The sequence below is a fragment of the Chiloscyllium punctatum genome, chromosome 18 (assembly GCF_047496795.1).
Source record: "Chiloscyllium punctatum isolate Juve2018m chromosome 18, sChiPun1.3, whole genome shotgun sequence".
In the NCBI taxonomy this organism is placed as follows: Eukaryota; Metazoa; Chordata; class Chondrichthyes; order Orectolobiformes; family Hemiscylliidae; genus Chiloscyllium; species Chiloscyllium punctatum.
The window spans coordinates 101338617-101359057 of NC_092756.1; the positions used below are offsets into that span (position 1 = coordinate 101338617).

The 20441-nt window shown below is 39.9% G+C and overlaps 1 protein-coding gene across 3 annotated transcripts in view; it reads left to right on the forward strand.

Moving 5' to 3' along the window:
* The window catches only part of LOC140489439 (uncharacterized), a 107321-nt gene that overhangs the window by 892 nt on the left and 85988 nt on the right, over positions 1 to 20441 (forward strand). The window lies entirely within an intron of this gene.

Sequence of the window (20441 nt, forward strand, 5' to 3'; positions counted from 1 at the left end):
ACAAAGGATGGAATAAGTCAGGAAAAATAAAGTTCAAGGACAGTGACAAGTAAGGAATATTGAAGCACAAACAGCAACTTGATAACTGGAGCAGCTGCACTTGCAGGCATGTCCTGAGTTTAGATTTCAGAGCTGCAGTTTTATCCCCTCTCCTTGGCAACTGTTTGAGACTGAAGCAAACTGTTCATAAACTCAGCATTATACTTGGCCTCAATCAGCACTGACCATGTCTACATCATTACTAAGACTGCCTATTTCTACCTCTACTTATTGTCCAACTCCAACCTTACTTAGCCATCCTGTTACTGAAATCCTGATCCATGCCTTGACTATTGCACTACCGGCTGATATCCTACAGTCTACCTTCTGTAAAATTGAGATCATCCAAAAATCCTTTGCTTGTGTTCTTACAGATGTTACTTACCATTTATCCCCTTCCACACTGACCTGAATTGTATGTGGAATATTCTTTGTTCCAGTTCTGGTTCAGTGCCAACCCACAACTCTTTCTTCAATATAACTATAATATCATTGGTGCTGCTTTTCATGCGGAATTGGAAAGTTTATCAATTTCACTTCCAATTTCCACCCCGCACTCACTTTCTTCACCTGGTCCACCTGACTCCTCCTTTCCTCGACATCTGTCTCCATTTCTGGGAATAGACTGGCCGCTATAAACCCACCGACTCCCACATCACCTGGACTTTACAGGAAGCAGGGTCTGAGGTTGTAAAGACGATTCCATTCTCCCAGTTCCTCTGTCTCCATCACATATGTTCCGATGATGCCAACTTTGACAAGACAGCCTCTGAAATGTCTATCTCCTTCCTCAACTGAGCATTCCCCAGTGCTGTTGTCAACAGAACCCTTAACTGGGTCCGACCCATCTGCCGAACTATGGCCTTCAGCCCTTCTCTTCGCTCCCACAACAATGATAGGGTTCCCCTTGTCCCTACCTACATCCCAACATCATTCATATCCAGAAAATCATTAGTTGCTATTTCTGCAACCTCCAGTGAGATGCCATCACAAGACACACATTCCTTTCCCCTCCCTTGTCCACCTTCCGCAGTGACTGAGCCCTCCGGGATGTTCTGGTCCACTCTTCCTTCACTCCCACAACCCTGTACAATACCTTCCCCTGCACTTGCCAAAGGTGTAACACTTGCCCATTTCCCTCGACTCTCCTCAGTATCCAAGGGCCCAAACATACCTTCCAAGTGAAGCTGCACTTCCCACAATTTTGTCTACTGCATTCGCTGCTCACAGTGTGGTCCTCTCCACACTGGGGAAATGAAGTGTAGACTGGGTGACTGCTTTGCGGAACACTTATGTTCTGCCCACAAAAATGATCCCGAGCTTTCAGTTGCCTGTCACTTCAACACACCACCCTATTCCCTGGCCAATATCTCTGTCTCTGTTGCAGTGCTCCAGTGAAGCTCAGCATAAACTGGAGGGACAACATCTCATTTTCTGCCTGGGGATGCTATAGCCTTCTCGACTCCATATCGAGTTCAAGAACTTTAGGCCTTGAGCACTACTATGTCCTAGCCCTCCTGCTCTTACACATAACCTATTGTTAGCCACTAACAGTCTCCATTATCAGCTATTCACCCTCCTAGCTGGATCATTATCCAATTGGCAAGTGCAGGTGGCATGTGGCTCAGTGGTTGGCACTGCTACCTTGCAGCACCAGGGACCCGGGTTTGATTCCAGCCTCTGGTGACTGTCTGTCTGGAGTTTGCACATTCTCCCCGTGTCTGTGTGGGTTTCTTCTGGGTGGTCTGGCTTCCTCCCACAGTCCAAAGATGTGCAGCTCAGGTGAATTGGCCTGGCTAAATTGCCTGTAGTGTTAGGTTCATTAGTCAGAGGGAAATGGGTCTGGGTGGGTTACTCTTCAGAGGGTCGGTGTGGACTTGTTGGGCCAAAAGACCTGTTTCCACACTGTAGGGAATCGAATCTCAATCTAACTGTTCTTCTCTCTCATTGAGCTCTATCCCAAATTATCTATCATTTACTCTTTACTGCCTCCCCCCACTGTATTGTTTTAGCTACCATCAGTTCTGTGGAAGGATCACCGGCCCCAAAATGTTTACTCTGATTTCTCTCCACAGATGCCAGACCTGTTGAGCTTTTTTAGCAATATCTGTGTTTGGCCTGAATTGAATCCTGGTTAAAGTGACATTTTGATTTAAAAATTCTCACCCTTGTTTTCAAAATTCATGGCCTCGCCCCTCCCCATATCTGTAAGCTTTTCTCCTCCAACCGTTTTGAGATGTTGTATTACTCCTAAAGCACAGATTATATTACACCTAGACCACAGATTGTATTACACCTAGACCACAGGTTATATTACAGCTAGACCGCAGATTATATTACACATAGAGCACAGATTATATTACAGCTAGAGGACAGATTATATTACACCTAGACCACAGATTATATTACTCTTGACAACAGATTATATTACTCTTAGAACACAGATTATATTACTCTTAGACCACAGATTATATTACACTTTGACCACAGGTTATATTACACCTAGATGACAGATTATATTACACCTAGACCACAGATTATATTACACCTAGACCACAGGTTATATGACTCCTAAACCACAGTATATAGTACACCTAGACAACAGGTTATATTACTCAGAGACCACAGATTATATTACTCCGGGACCACAGATTATATTTCACCTAGACCACAGATTATATTACTCTTGACAACAGATTATATTACTCTTAGACCACAGGTTATATTACTCCTAGACCACAGGTTATATAACACCTAAACCACAGATTGTATTACACTTAGAACACAGAATATATTACTCCTAGACCACAGATTATTTTACTCGTAGACCACAGATATTTGACCACAGGTTATATTACTCCTAGACCACAGATTATATTACACCTAGACCACAGTTTGTATTACTCCTAGACCACAGATTATATTACTCCTAGAACACAGATTATATTACACCTAGACCACAGATTGTATTACTCCTGGACCACAGATTATATTTCACCTAGACCACAGATTATATTTCACCTAGACCACAGATTATATTACTCCTAGAACACAGATTACATTACACCTAGACCACAGGTTATATTACACCTAGACCACAGGTTATATTACACCTTGATGACAGATTATATTACACCTTGACCACAGATTATATTACTCCTAGACCACAGATATTTGACCACATTATATTACACCTTGGCCACAGATTATATTACACCTAGACCACAGATTGTATTTCACCTAGACCACAGATTGTATTTCACCTAGACCACAGATTGTATTTCACCTAGACCACAGATTGTATTACACCTAGACCACAGATTGTATTACACCTAGACCACATATAATATTTCACCTAGACCACAGATTATATTACTCGTAGACCACAGATTATATTATTCCGGGACCTCAGATTGTATTACACCTTGACCACAGGTTATATTACACCTTGACCACAGGTTATATTACACATAGACCACAGCTTATACTTCAGCTTGATGACAGGTTATATTACAGCTCGACCACACATTATATTACACCTAGACCACAGGTTATATTACAGCTAGACCACAGATTATATTACTCCTAGACCACAGATTATATTACTCCTAGACCACAGATTGTATTACTCCTAGACCACAGATTGTATTACTCCTAGACCACAGATTGTATTACTCCTAGACCACAGATTATATTACACCTTGTCCACAGGTTATATTACACCTAGACCACAGATTGTATTAAACCTATACCACAGATTGTATTACTCCTAGACCAAAGATTATATTACACCTAGACCACAGATATTACGCCTAGAGCACAGATTGTATTACTCCTAGACCACAGATTATATTACACCTTGACCACAGGTTATGACACCTAGACCACAGATTATATTACACCTTGACCACAGGTTATATTACACCTAGACGTCAGATTGTATTACTCCTAGAACACAGATTATATTACACCTTGACCACAGATTATATTACACCTTGATCATAGGTTATATTACACATAGACGTCAGACTGTATTACTCCTAGAACACAGATTATATTACATCTTGACCACAGATTATATTACACCTTGATCATAGGTTATATTACACCTAGACCACGGATTATATTACACCTAGACCACAGATTATATTACACCTAGACCACAGATTATATTACACCTAGACCACAGATTATATTACACCTAGACCCCAGATTATATTATACCTTGACCACAGGTTATATTTCAGCTAGACCACAGATTGTATTACTCATTGACCACAGATTATATTACTCCTAGACCACAGATATTACACCTTGACCATTGGTTATATTACACCTAGACCACAGATTATATTACACCTATACCACAGATTATATTACACCTATACCACAGATTATATTACTCTTAGACCACAGATTATTTTACACCTAGTCCACAGATTATATTACACCTTGACCACAGGTTATATGACTCCTAAACCACATTATATATTCCACCTAGACGACAGGTTATATTACACAGAGACCACAGATTGTATTACATCTTGACCACAGGTTATATTACTCTTGACAACAGATTATATTACTCTTAGACCACAGGTTATATTACTCCTAGACCACAGATTATATTACTCCTAGACCACAGATTATATTACACCTAGACCACAGATTATATTACTCCTAGACCACAGATTATACTACACCTAGACCACAGATTGTATTTAACCTTGACCACAGATTATATTTCACCTAGATCACAGATTATATTACTCTTGATAACAGATTATATTACTCTTAGACCACAGGTTATATTACACCTTGACCACAGGTTATATTACACCTAGACCACAGGTTATATTACTCCTAGACCACAGGTTATATTACTCCTAGACCACAGATTATATTACACCTACACCACAGATTATATTACTCCTAGACCACAGATTGTATTACACCTTGACCACAGATTGTATTACACCTTGACCACAAATTATATTACACCTTGACCAGAGATTATATTACTCCTAGAACACAGATTATATTACACCTAGACCACAGATTATATTACACCTTGACCACAGGTTATATGACTCCTAAACCACATTATATATTACACCTAGATGACAGGTTATATTACACAGAGACCACAATTTATATTTACAGCTTGATGACAGGTTATATTACAGCTAGACCACAGATTATATTACACATAGAGCACAGATTGTATTACCCCTTGACCACAGGTTATATTACACCTAGACCACAGATTGTATTTCACCTAGACCACAGATTGTATTTCACCTAGACCGCAGATTATATTTCACCTAGACCACAGATTATATTACTCCTGGACCACAGATTATATTTCACCTAGACCACAGATTATATTACTCCTGGACCACAGATTATATTACTCTTAGACCACAGATTATATTACACCTTGACCACAGGTTATATTACACCTAGACCACAGATTGTATTACTCCTGGACCACAGATTATATTACTCTTAGACCACAGGTTATATTACTTCTAGACCACAGGATATATTACACCTAGACATCAGGTTATATTACTCCTAGACCACAGATTGTATTACACCTTGACCACATATTATATTACTCTTAGACCACAGATTATATTACTCATGGACCACAGGTTATATTACACCTTGACCACAGGTTATATTACACCTAGACCACATATTATATTACTCCTGGACCACAGATTATATTACACCACGACCACAGATTATATTTCACCTAGACCACATAGTATATTACTCCTGGACCACAGATTATATTACACCTTGATCACAGGTTATATTACACCTAGACCACATAGTATATTACTCCTGGACCACAGATTATATTACACCACGACCACAGATTATATTTCACCTCGACCACTGATTATATTACTCTTGACAACAGATTATATTACTCTTAGACCACAGATTATATTACTCCTGGACCACAGATTATATTACTCCTGGACAACAGATTATATTTCGCCTAGACCACAGATTATATTATTCTTGACAACAGATTATATTACTCTTAGACCACAGATTACATTACTCCTAGACCACAGATTGTATTACACCTAGACGACAGATTATATAACACCTAGACCACAGGTTATATTACACCTAGACCACAGGTTATATTACACCTACACCACAGGTTATATTACACCTAGACCACACATTATATTACACCGAGACCACAGGTTATATAACACCTAGACCACAGATTATTTTACACCTAGATCACAGATTATATTATGCCGAGACCACTGGTTATATTACACCTAGACCACAAGTTATATTACACCTAGACCACAGGTTATATAACTCCTAGACCACAGGTTATATTACACCTTGACCACAGGTTATATTACACCTAAACGACAGATTATATTACGCCTAAACAACAAATTATATTACACCTTGACCACAGGCTATATTACACCTAGACCACAGGTTATATGACTCAAACACCACAGATTATATTACACCTAGAGCACAGATTATATTACGCCTTGACCAGGTTATATGACTCCTAGACCATAGATTATGTTACACATAGACCAGAGATTGTATTACTTCTAGAACACAGATTATATTACACCTTGACCACAGGTTATATGACTCCTAGACCACAGATTATATTACACCTAGACGACAGGTTATATTACACAGAGACCACAGCTTTTATTACAGCTTGATGACAGGTTATATTACAGCTAGACCACAGATTATATTACACATAGAACACAGATTATATTACTCCTAGAGCACAGATTATATTACAGCTAGACCACAGATTATATTACACCTAGACCACAAATTATATTACATTTAGACCACAGATTATATTACTCTTAGACCACAGATTATATCACACTTTGACCACAGGTTATATTACACCTAGACGACAGATTATATTACACCTAGACCACAGGTTATATGACTTCTAAACCACAGTATATATTAGACCTAGACGACAGGTTATATTACACAAAGACCACAATTTATATTACAGCTTGATGACAGGTTATATTACAGCTAGACCACATATTATATTACACATAGAGCACAGACTGTATTACACCTAGACCACAGATTAGATTACACATAGATCACAGATTATATTACACCTAGACCATAGATTATATTACATCTTGACCACAGGTTATATTACACCTAGACCACAGATTTTATTTCACTTAGACCACAGATTATATTACTCCTAGACCACAGGTTATATAACACCTAGACGACAGATTGTATTACTCCTAGAACACAGATTGTATTACACCTAGACCACTGATTGTATTACACCTCGACCACAGATTATATTACACCTTGACCACAGGTTATATTACACATAGACCACAGATTGTATTACTCCTAGAACACATACTATATTACACCTAGACCACAGATTATATTACATGTAGACCACAGATTGTATTACTCCTAGAACACAGATTATATTACTCCTGGACCACAGATTATATTTCACCTAGACCACAGATTATATTACTCCTAGACCACAGATTATATTATTCTGGGACCACAGATTATATTACTCCTAGACCACAGATTGTATTACACCTCGACCACAGGTTATATTACACCTAGACCACAGATTATATTACATCTAGACCACAGATTATATTACATCTAGACCACAGGTTATATTACACCTCGACCACAGGTTATAATTACACCTTGACCACAGGTTATATTACAACTAGACCACAGATTATATTACACATCGAGCACAGATTGTATTGTACCTAGACAACAGGGTATATTACAGCTAGACAACAGATTACTTTACACATAGACCACAGATTCTTTTGGAAATTGGCAGATACAATATTGTGGGGATAACTGAGACGTGGCTTCATGGGGACAGGGCCTGGGAAATGAATATTCAAGGCTACACATGCTATCGTAAGGACAGACTGACGGGCACAGGGGGTGGGGTGGCCTTGTTGGTAAGGGAGGATATTCAGTCCCTTGCGCGGGGGGACCTAGAGTCAGGGGATGTAGAGTCAGTGTGGATAGAGCTTCGAAACACTAAGGGTAAAAAGACCCTCATGGGAGTCATCTACAGGCCCCCAAACAGTAGTCTGGATGTCGGATGTAAGTTGAATCAGGAGCTGAAATTGGCTTGTCGCAAAGATGTTACTACAGTTGTTATGGGGGATTTTAACATGCAGGTAGACTGGGAGAATCAGGATGGTATCGGGCCTCAAGAAAGAGACTTTGTGGAGTGCCTCAGAGATGGATTTTTAGAGCAGCTGGTGCTGGAGCCGACCAGGGATAAGGCGATTCTGGATCTGGTATTGTGTAACGAACCAGAATTGGTCAGTGACCTCGAAGTGAAGGAGCCATTGGGAAGTAGTGACCATAATACAATAAGCTTCAATCTGCAATTTGAGAGGGAGTGGGTACAATCGGTAGTGACAATATTTCAGTTGAATAAAGGGAAATATGGAGCTATGAGGGAGCAACTGGCCAAAGTTCAATGGTGCAATACCTTAACAGGGAAGACCGTGGAGGAACAATGGCGGATATTTCTGTGTATAATGCAGAAGTTGCAGGATCAGTTCATTCCTAAAAGGAAGAAAGATCCCAGGAGGAGACATGGGCGGCCGTGGCTGACGAGGGAAGTAAAGAAACATATAAAGTTAAAAGAGAAAAAGTATAACTTAGCGAAGATAAGTGGGAAAACTGAGGACTGGGAAGCTTTTAAAGAACAACAGAGGATTAGTAAGAAGGAAATACGCAGAGAAAAAATGAGGTACGAAGGTAAACTGGCCAAGAATATAAAGGAGGATAGTAAAAGCTTTTTTAGGTATGTCCAAGGCAAAAAAATGGTTAGGACAAAAATTGGGCCCTTGAAGACAGAAACAGGGGAATATATTACTGGGAACAAAGAAATGGCAGAGGAATTAAATGGGTACTTCAGATCTGTGTTCACTGGGGAAGACACAAGCAATCTCCCTGAGGTAACAGTAGCTGAAGGACCTGAACTTAAGGGAATTTATATTTGCCAGGATTTGGTGTTGGAGAGACTGTTAGGTCTGAAGGTTGATAAGTCTCCGGGACCTGATGGCCTGCATCCCAGGGTACTGAAGGAGGTGGCTCGGGAAATCGTGGATGCGCTGGTGATTATTTTCCAGAGTTCAATAGAATTGGGGTCGGTTCCTGAGGATTGGAGGGCGGCTAATGTTGTGGCACTTTTTAAGAAGGGTAGGCGGGAGAAAGCAGGAAATTATAGACCAGTTAGTCTGACCTCAGTGGTGGGAAAGATGCTGGAGTCTATTATAAAGGATGAAATTACGGCACATCTGGATAATAGTAACAGGATAGGACAGAGTCAGCATGGATTTATGAAGGGGAAATCATGCTTGACTAATCTTCTTGAATTTTTTGAGGATGTACCTCGGAAGATGGACGAGGGAGATCCAGTGGATGTAGTGTACCTGGACATTCAGAAAGCTTTTGATAAAGTCCCACACAAGAGGTTAGTGAGTAAAATTAGGGCGCACGGTATTGGGGGCAAAGTACTAGATTGGATAGAGAATTGGTTGGCTAATAGGAAACAAAGGGTAGTGATTAACGGCTCCATTTCGGAATGGCAGGCAGTGACCAGTGGGGTACTGCAGGGATCCGTGCTGGGACCGCAGCTTTTTACAATATATATTAATGATATAGAAGATGGTATCAGCAATAACATTAGCAAATTTGCTGATGATACAAAGCTGGTGGTAGGGTGAAATGTGATGACGATTTTAGGAGATTACAGGGTGACCTGGACAAGTTAGGTGAGTGGGCAGATGCATGGCAGATGCAGTTTAATGTCGATAATTGTCTGGTTATCCACTTTGGTGGCAAGAACAGGAAGGCAGATTACTACCTCAATGGTATCAAATTAGGTAAAGGGGCTGTTCAGAGAGATCTGGGTGTTCTTGTCCACCAGTCAATGAAGGCAAGCATGCAGGTACAGCAGGTCGTGAAGAAGGCTAATAGCATGCTGGCCTTCATAACAAGAGGAATTGAGTATAGAAGCAAAGAGGTGCTTCTGCAGCTGTACAGGGCCCTGGTGAGACCACACCTGGAGTACTGTGTACAGTTCTGGTCTCCAAATTTGAGGAAAGACATTCTGGCTATTGAGGGAGTGCAGCGTAGGTTCACGAGGTCAATTCCTGGAATGGCAGGATTGCCTTACACTGAAAGACTGAAGCGACTGGGCTTGTATACCCTTGAGTTTAGAAGACTGAGAGGGGATCTGATTGAAACGTATAGGATTATGAAAGGATTGGACACTCTGGCAGGAGGAAACATATTTCCGCTGATGGGGGAGTGCCGAACCAGAGGACACAACTTAAAAATACGGGGTAGACCATTTAGGACAGAGATGAGGAGAAACTTCTTCACCCAGAGAGTGGTGGCTGTGTGGAATGCTCTGCCCCAGAGGGCAGTGGAGGCCCAGTCTCTGGATTCATTTAAGAAAGAATTGGATAGAGCTCTTAAAGATAGTGGAGTCAAGGGTTATGGAGATAAGGCTGGAACAGGATACTGATTGGGAATGATCAGCCATGATCATATTGAATGGCGGTGCAGGCTCGAAAGGCTGAATGGCCTACTCCTGCATCTATTGTCTATTGTCTATTGTCTATTGTCAGATTGCATTATTCCTAAACCACAAATTATCTTACACCTAGACCACAGATTATATTACTCCTAGACCATAGGTTATATTTCACCTTGACCACAGATTATCTTACACCTAGACGACAGGTTATATTAGACATATCCCACATCATATATTACAGCTAGACCACAGATTATATTACACCTTGACCACAGGTTATATTACACATAGACGTCCAATTGTATTACTCCTAGAACACAGATTATATTACTCCTGGACCACAGATAATATTACTCCTAGTCCACAGATTATATTCCACCTAGACCACAGATTGTATTACACCTAGACCACAGATTATATTACACCTTGACCACAGATTATATTACACCTAGACGTCAGAATGTGTTACTCGTAGAACACAGATTATATTCCACCGAGACCACAGGATATATTACTCCTAGACCCCAGATTATATTACACCTTGACCACAGATTATATTACACCTTGACCACAGATTATATTACACCTAGACGTCAGATTGTATTACTCGTAGAACACAGATTATATTCCACCTAGACAACAGGATATATTACTCCTAGACCCCAGATTATATTACACCTTGACCACAGGTTATATTACACCTCGACCACAGATTATATTACACCTAGACCACAGATTATATTACACCTAGACCACACATTATATTACACCGAGACCACAGGTTATATAACACCTAGACCACAGATTATTTTACACCTAGATCACAGATTATATTATGCCGAGACCACTGGTTATATTACACCTAGACCACAAGTTATATTACACCTAGACCACAGGTTATATAACTCCTAGACCACAGGTTATATTACACCTTGACCACAGGTTATATTACACCTAAACGACAGATTATATTACGCCTAAACAACAAATTATATTACACCTTGACCACAGGCTATATTACACCTAGACCACAGGTTATATGACTCAAACACCACAGATTATATTACACCTAGAGCACAGATTATATTACGCCTTGACCAGGTTATATGACTCCTAGACCATAGATTATGTTACACATAGACCAGAGATTGTATTACTTCTAGAACACAGATTATATTACACCTTGACCACAGGTTATATGACTCCTAGACCACAGATTATATTACACCTAGACGACAGGTTATATTACACAGAGACCACAGCTTTTATTACAGCTTGATGACAGGTTATATTACAGCTAGACCACAGATTATATTACACATAGAACACAGATTATATTACTCCTAGAGCACAGATTATATTACAGCTAGACCACAGATTATATTACACCTAGACCACAAATTATATTACATTTAGACCACAGATTATATTACTCTTAGACCACAGATTATATCACACTTTGACCACAGGTTATATTACACCTAGACGACAGATTATATTACACCTAGACCACAGGTTATATGACTTCTAAACCACAGTATATATTAGACCTAGACGACAGGTTATATTACACAAAGACCACAATTTATATTACAGCTTGATGACAGGTTATATTACAGCTAGACCACATATTATATTACACATAGAGCACAGACTGTATTACACCTAGACCACAGATTAGATTACACATAGATCACAGATTATATTACACCTAGACCATAGATTATATTACATCTTGACCACAGGTTATATTACACCTAGACCACAGATTTTATTTCACTTAGACCACAGATTATATTACTCCTAGACCACAGGTTATATAACACCTAGACGACAGATTGTATTACTCCTAGAACACAGATTGTATTACACCTAGACCACTGATTGTATTACACCTCGACCACAGATTATATTACACCTTGACCACAGGTTATATTACACATAGACCACAGATTGTATTACTCCTAGAACACATACTATATTACACCTAGACCACAGATTATATTACATGTAGACCACAGATTGTATTACTCCTAGAACACAGATTATATTACTCCTGGACCACAGATTATATTTCACCTAGACCACAGATTATATTACTCCTAGACCACAGATTATATTATTCTGGGACCACAGATTATATTACTCCTAGACCACAGATTGTATTACACCTCGACCACAGGTTATATTACACCTAGACCACAGATTATATTACATCTAGACCACAGATTATATTACATCTAGACCACAGGTTATATTACACCTCGACCACAGGTTATAATTACACCTTGACCACAGGTTATATTACAACTAGACCACAGATTATATTACACATCGAGCACAGATTGTATTGTACCTAGACAACAGGGTATATTACAGCTAGACAACAGATTACTTTACACATAGACCACAGATTCTTTTGGAAATTGGCAGATACAATATTGTGGGGATAACTGAGACGTGGCTTCATGGGGACAGGGCCTGGGAAATGAATATTCAAGGCTACACATGCTATCGTAAGGACAGACTGACGGGCACAGGGGGTGGGGTGGCCTTGTTGGTAAGGGAGGATATTCAGTCCCTTGCGCGGGGGGACCTAGAGTCAGGGGATGTAGAGTCAGTGTGGATAGAGCTTCGAAACACTAAGGGTAAAAAGACCCTCATGGGAGTCATCTACAGGCCCCCAAACAGTAGTCTGGATGTCGGATGTAAGTTGAATCAGGAGCTGAAATTGGCTTGTCGCAAAGATGTTACTACAGTTGTTATGGGGGATTTTAACATGCAGGTAGACTGGGAGAATCAGGATGGTATCGGGCCTCAAGAAAGAGACTTTGTGGAGTGCCTCAGAGATGGATTTTTAGAGCAGCTGGTGCTGGAGCCGACCAGGGATAAGGCGATTCTGGATCTGGTATTGTGTAACGAACCAGAATTGGTCAGTGACCTCGAAGTGAAGGAGCCATTGGGAAGTAGTGACCATAATACAATAAGCTTCAATCTGCAATTTGAGAGGGAGTGGGTACAATCGGTAGTGACAATATTTCAGTTGAATAAAGGGAAATATGGAGCTATGAGGGAGCAACTGGCCAAAGTTCAATGGTGCAATACCTTAACAGGGAAGACCGTGGAGGAACAATGGCGGATATTTCTGTGTATAATGCAGAAGTTGCAGGATCAGTTCATTCCTAAAAGGAAGAAAGATCCCAGGAGGAGACATGGGCGGCCGTGGCTGACGAGGGAAGTAAAGAAACATATAAAGTTAAAAGAGAAAAAGTATAACTTAGCGAAGATAAGTGGGAAAACTGAGGACTGGGAAGCTTTTAAAGAACAACAGAGGATTAGTAAGAAGGAAATACGCAGAGAAAAAATGAGGTACGAAGGTAAACTGGCCAAGAATATAAAGGAGGATAGTAAAAGCTTTTTTAGGTATGTCCAAGGCAAAAAAATGGTTAGGACAAAAATTGGGCCCTTGAAGACAGAAACAGGGGAATATATTACTGGGAACAAAGAAATGGCAGAGGAATTAAATGGGTACTTCAGATCTGTGTTCACTGGGGAAGACACAAGCAATCTCCCTGAGGTAACAGTAGCTGAAGGACCTGAACTTAAGGGAATTTATATTTGCCAGGATTTGGTGTTGGAGAGACTGTTAGGTCTGAAGGTTGATAAGTCTCCGGGACCTGATGGCCTGCATCCCAGGGTACTGAAGGAGGTGGCTCGGGAAATCGTGGATGCGCTGGTGATTATTTTCCAGAGTTCAATAGAATTGGGGTCGGTTCCTGAGGATTGGAGGGCGGCTAATGTTGTGGCACTTTTTAAGAAGGGTAGGCGGGAGAAAGCAGGAAATTATAGACCAGTTAGTCTGACCTCAGTGGTGGGAAAGATGCTGGAGTCTATTATAAAGGATGAAATTACGGCACATCTGGATAATAGTAACAGGATAGGACAGAGTCAGCATGGATTTATGAAGGGGAAATCATGCTTGACTAATCTTCTTGAATTTTTTGAGGATGTACCTCGGAAGATGGACGAGGGAGATCCAGTGGATGTAGTGTACCTGGACATTCAGAAAGCTTTTGATAAAGTCCCACACAAGAGGTTAGTGAGTAAAATTAGGGCGCACGGTATTGGGGGCAAAGTACTAGATTGGATAGAGAATTGGTTGGCTAATAGGAAACAAAGGGTAGTGATTAACGGCTCCATTTCGGAATGGCAGGCAGTGACCAGTGGGGTACTGCAGGGATCCGTGCTGGGACCGCAGCTTTTTACAATATATATTAATGATATAGAAGATGGTATCAGCAATAACATTAGCAAATTTGCTGATGATACAAAGCTGGTGGTAGGGTGAAATGTGATGACGATTTTAGGAGATTACAGGGTGACCTGGACAAGTTAGGTGAGTGGGCAGATGCATGGCAGATGCAGTTTAATGTCGATAATTGTCTGGTTATCCACTTTGGTGGCAAGAACAGGAAGGCAGATTACTACCTCAATGGTATCAAATTAGGTAAAGGGGCTGTTCAGAGAGATCTGGGTGTTCTTGTCCACCAGTCAATGAAGGCAAGCATGCAGGTACAGCAGGTCGTGAAGAAGGCTAATAGCATGCTGGCCTTCATAACAAGAGGAATTGAGTATAGAAGCAAAGAGGTGCTTCTGCAGCTGTACAGGGCCCTGGTGAGACCACACCTGGAGTACTGTGTACAGTTCTGGTCTCCAAATTTGAGGAAAGACATTCTGGCTATTGAGGGAGTGCAGCGTAGGTTCACGAGGTCAATTCCTGGAATGGCAGGATTGCCTTACACTGAAAGACTGAAGCGACTGGGCTTGTATACCCTTGAGTTTAGAAGACTGAGAGGGGATCTGATTGAAACGTATAGGATTATGAAAGGATTGGACACTCTGGCAGGAGGAAACATATTTCCGCTGATGGGGGAGTGCCGAACCAGAGGACACAACTTAAAAATACGGGGTAGACCATTTAGGACAGAGATGAGGAGAAACTTCTTCACCCAGAGAGTGGTGGCTGTGTGGAATGCTCTGCCCCAGAGGGCAGTGGAGGCCCAGTCTCTGGATTCATTTAAGAAAGAATTGGATAGAGCTCTTAAAGATAGTGGAGTCAAGGGTTATGGAGATAAGGCTGGAACAGGATACTGATTGGGAATGATCAGCCATGATCATATTGAATGGCGGTGCAGGCTCGAAAGGCTGAATGGCCTACTCCTGCATCTATTGTCTATTGTCTATTGTCTATTGTCAGATTGCATTATTCCTAAACCACAAATTATCTTACACCTAGACCACAGATTATATTACTCCTAGACCATAGGTTATATTTCACCTTGACCACAGATTATCTTACACCTAGACGACAGGTTATATTAGACATATCCCACATCATATATTACAGCTAGACCACAGATTATATTACACCTTGACCACAGGTTATATTACACATAGACGTCCAATTGTATTACTCCTAGAACACAGATTATATTACTCCTGGACCACAGATAATATTACTCCTAGTCCACAGATTATATTCCACCTAGACCACAGATTGTATTACACCTAGACCACAGATTATATTACACCTTGACCACAGATTATATTACACCTAGACGTCAGAATGTGTTACTCGTAGAACACAGATTATATTCCACCGAGACCACAGGATATATTACTCCTAGACCCCAGATTATATTACACCTTGACCACAGATTATATTACACCTTGACCACAGATTATATTACACCTAGACGTCAGATTGTATTACTCGTAGAACACAGATTATATTCCACCTAGACAACAGGATATATTACTCCTAGACCCCAGATTATATTACACCTTGACCACAGGTTATATTACACCTCGACCACAGATTATATTACACCTAGACCACAGATTATATTACACCTAGACCACAGGTTATATTATACCTAGACCACAGATTGTATTACACCTAGACCACAGATTTTATTACAGGTAGACCACAGATTATATTACTCTTGACCACAGATTATATTACCCTTTGACCACAGGTTATATTACTCCTAGAGCACAGATTATATTACACCTAGGCCACTGATTATATTACTCCTGGACCGCAGTTTATATTTCACCTAGACCACAGATTATATTACACCTTGACCACAGATTATATTACACCTTGACCACAGATTATATTACACTTAGACGTCAGATTGTATTACTCCTAGAGCACAGATTATATTACACCTAGACCACAGGTTATATTACACCTAGACCACAGATTGTATTACTCCTAGAGCACAGATTATATTACACCTAGACCACAGATTATATTACACATAGAGCACAGGTTGTATTACACCTAGACCACAGGTTATATTAGACCTAGACCACAGATTGTATTCCAGCTCGAACACAGATTATATTACACCTCGACCACAGATTATATTACACCTCGACCACAGATTATATTACACCTTGACCACAGATTATATTACACCTAGACGTCAGATTGTATTACTCCTAGAGCACAGATTATATTACACCTAGACCACAGGTTATATTACACCTAGACGTCAGATTGTATTACTCCTAGAGCACAGATTATATTTCACCTAGACCACAGGTTATATTACTCCTAGACCACAGATTATATTACACCTAGACCACAGGTTATATTACACCTAGACGTCAGATTGTATTACTCCTAGACCACAGATTATATTTCACCTAGACCACAGATTGTATTACTCCTAGACCACAGATTATATTACACCTAGACCACAGAATGTATAATTCCTAGACCACAGATTGTATTACTCCTAGACCACAGATTATCCTAGTCGTAGACCACAGGTTATATTACACCTTGACCACAGGTTATATTACACCTTGACCACAGGTTATATTACACCTTGACCACAGGTTATATTACACCTACACCACAGATTATATTACACATAGAGCACAGATTGTATTACACCTAGACCACAGGTTATATTAGACCTAGACCACAGATTGTATTACAGCTCGAACACAGATTATATTACACCACGACCACAGATTATATTACACCTCGACCACAGATTATATTACACCTAGACGTCAGATTGTATTACTCCTAGAGCACAGATTATATTACACCTAGACCACAGGTTATATTACACCTAGACGTCAGATTGTATTACTCCTAGAGCACAGATTATATTTCACCTAGACCACAGGTTATATTACTCCTAGACCACAGGTTATATTACTCCTAGACCACAGATTATATTACACCTAGACCACAGGTTATATTACACCTAGACGTCAGATTGTATTACTCCTAGAGCACAGATTATATTTCACCTAGACCACAGATTGTATTACTCCTAGACCACAGATTATATTACACCTAGACCACAGAATGTATAATTCCTAGACCACAGATTGTATTACTCCTAGACCACAGATTATCCTAGTCGTAGACCACAGGTTATATTACACCTAGACCACAGATTATATTACACCTTGACCACAGGTTATATTACACCTTGACCACAGGTTATATTACTCTTGACCACAGATTATATTACACCTAGACCACAGATTATATTACACCTAGACCACAGTTTATATTACACCTAGACCACCGATTATATTACTCCTAGACTACCGATTATATTACACCTAGACCACAGGTTATATTACTCCGAGACCACAGGTTATATTACACCTAGACGACAGATTGTATTACTCCTAGACCACAGATTATATTACTCCTAGACCACAGATTATATTATACCTAGACCACAGATTGTTTTGCTCGTAGAACACAGATTATATTACACCTTGACCACAGGTTATATTACGCCTAGACCACAGATTATATTACTCCTAGAGCACAGGTTATATTACTCCTAGACCATAGATTATATTACTCTTGACCACAGATTATATTACACCTAGACCACAGTTTATATTACTCCTAGACCACAGATTAATTTACTCCTAGACCACAGATTAATTTACTCCTAGACCACAGATTATATTACACCTAGACCACAGGTTATATTACACCTAGACGACAGATTGTATTACTCCTAGTCCACAGATTATATTACACCTTGACCACAGATTATATTACACCTTGACCACAGATTGTATTACTCCTAGACCACAGATTATATTACTCTTAGACCACAGATTATATTACTCCTAGACCATAGGTTATATTTCACCTTGACCACAGATTATCTTACACCTAGACGACAGGTTATATTAGACATATCCCACATCATATATTACAGCTAGACCACAGATTATATTACACCTTGACCACAGGTTATATTACACATAGACGTCCAATTGTATTACTCCTAGAACACAGATTATATTACTCCTGGACCACAGATAATATTACTCCTAGTCCACAGATTATATTCCACCTAGACCACAGATTGTATTACACCTAGACCACAGATTATATTACACCTTGACCACAGATTATATTACACCTAGACGTCAGAATGTGTGACTCGTAGAACACAGATTATATTCCACCGAGACCACAGGATATATTACTCCTAGACCCCAGATTATATTACACCTTGACCACAGATTATATTACACCTTGACCACAGATTATATTACACCTAGACGTCAGATTGTATTACTCGTAGAACACAGATTATATTCCACCTAGACAACAGGATATATTACTCCTAGACCCCAGATTATATTACACCTTGACCACAGGTTATATTACACCTCGACCACAGATTATATTACACCTAGACCACAGATTATATTACACCTAGACCACAGGTTATATTTCACCTAGACCGCAGATTATTTTACACCTTGACCACAGGTTATATGACTCTAGACCACAGATTAGATTACTCCCAGACCACAGATTATATTACACCTAGACCACAGGTTATATTACACCTAGACCACAGATTGTATTACACCTAGACCACAGATTTTATTACAGGTAGACCACAGATTATATTACTCTTGACCACAGATTATATTACCCTTTGACCACAGGTTATATTACTCCTAGAGCACAGATTATATTACACCTAGGCCACTGATTATATTACTCCTGGACCGCAGTTTATATTTCACCTAGACCACAGATTATATTACACCTTGACCACAGATTATATTACACCTTGACCACAGATTATATTACACCTTGAACACAGATTATATTACACTTAGACGTCAGATTGTATTACTCCTAGAGCACAGATTATATTACACCTAGACCACAGGTTATATTACACCTTGACCACAGGTTATATTACACCTTGACCACAGGTTATATTACACCTAGACCACAGATTATATTACACATAGAGCACAGATTGTATTACACCTAGACCACAGGTTATATTAGACCTAGGCCACAGATTGTATTCCAGCTCGACCACAGATTATATTACACCTCGACCACAGATTATATTACACCTCGACCACAGATTATATTACACCTTGACCACAGATTATATTACACCTAGACGTCAGATTGTATTACTCCTAGAGCACAGATTATATTACACCTAGACCACAGGTTATATTACACCTAGACGTCAGATTGTATTACTCCTAGAGCACAGATTATATTTCACCTAGACCACAGGTTATATTACTCCTAGACCACAGATTATATTACACCTAGACCACAGGTTATATTACACCTAGACGTCAGATTGTATTACTCCTAGAGCACAGATTATATTTCACCTAGACCACAGATTGTATTACACCTAGACCACAGATTATATTACACCTAGACCACAGAATG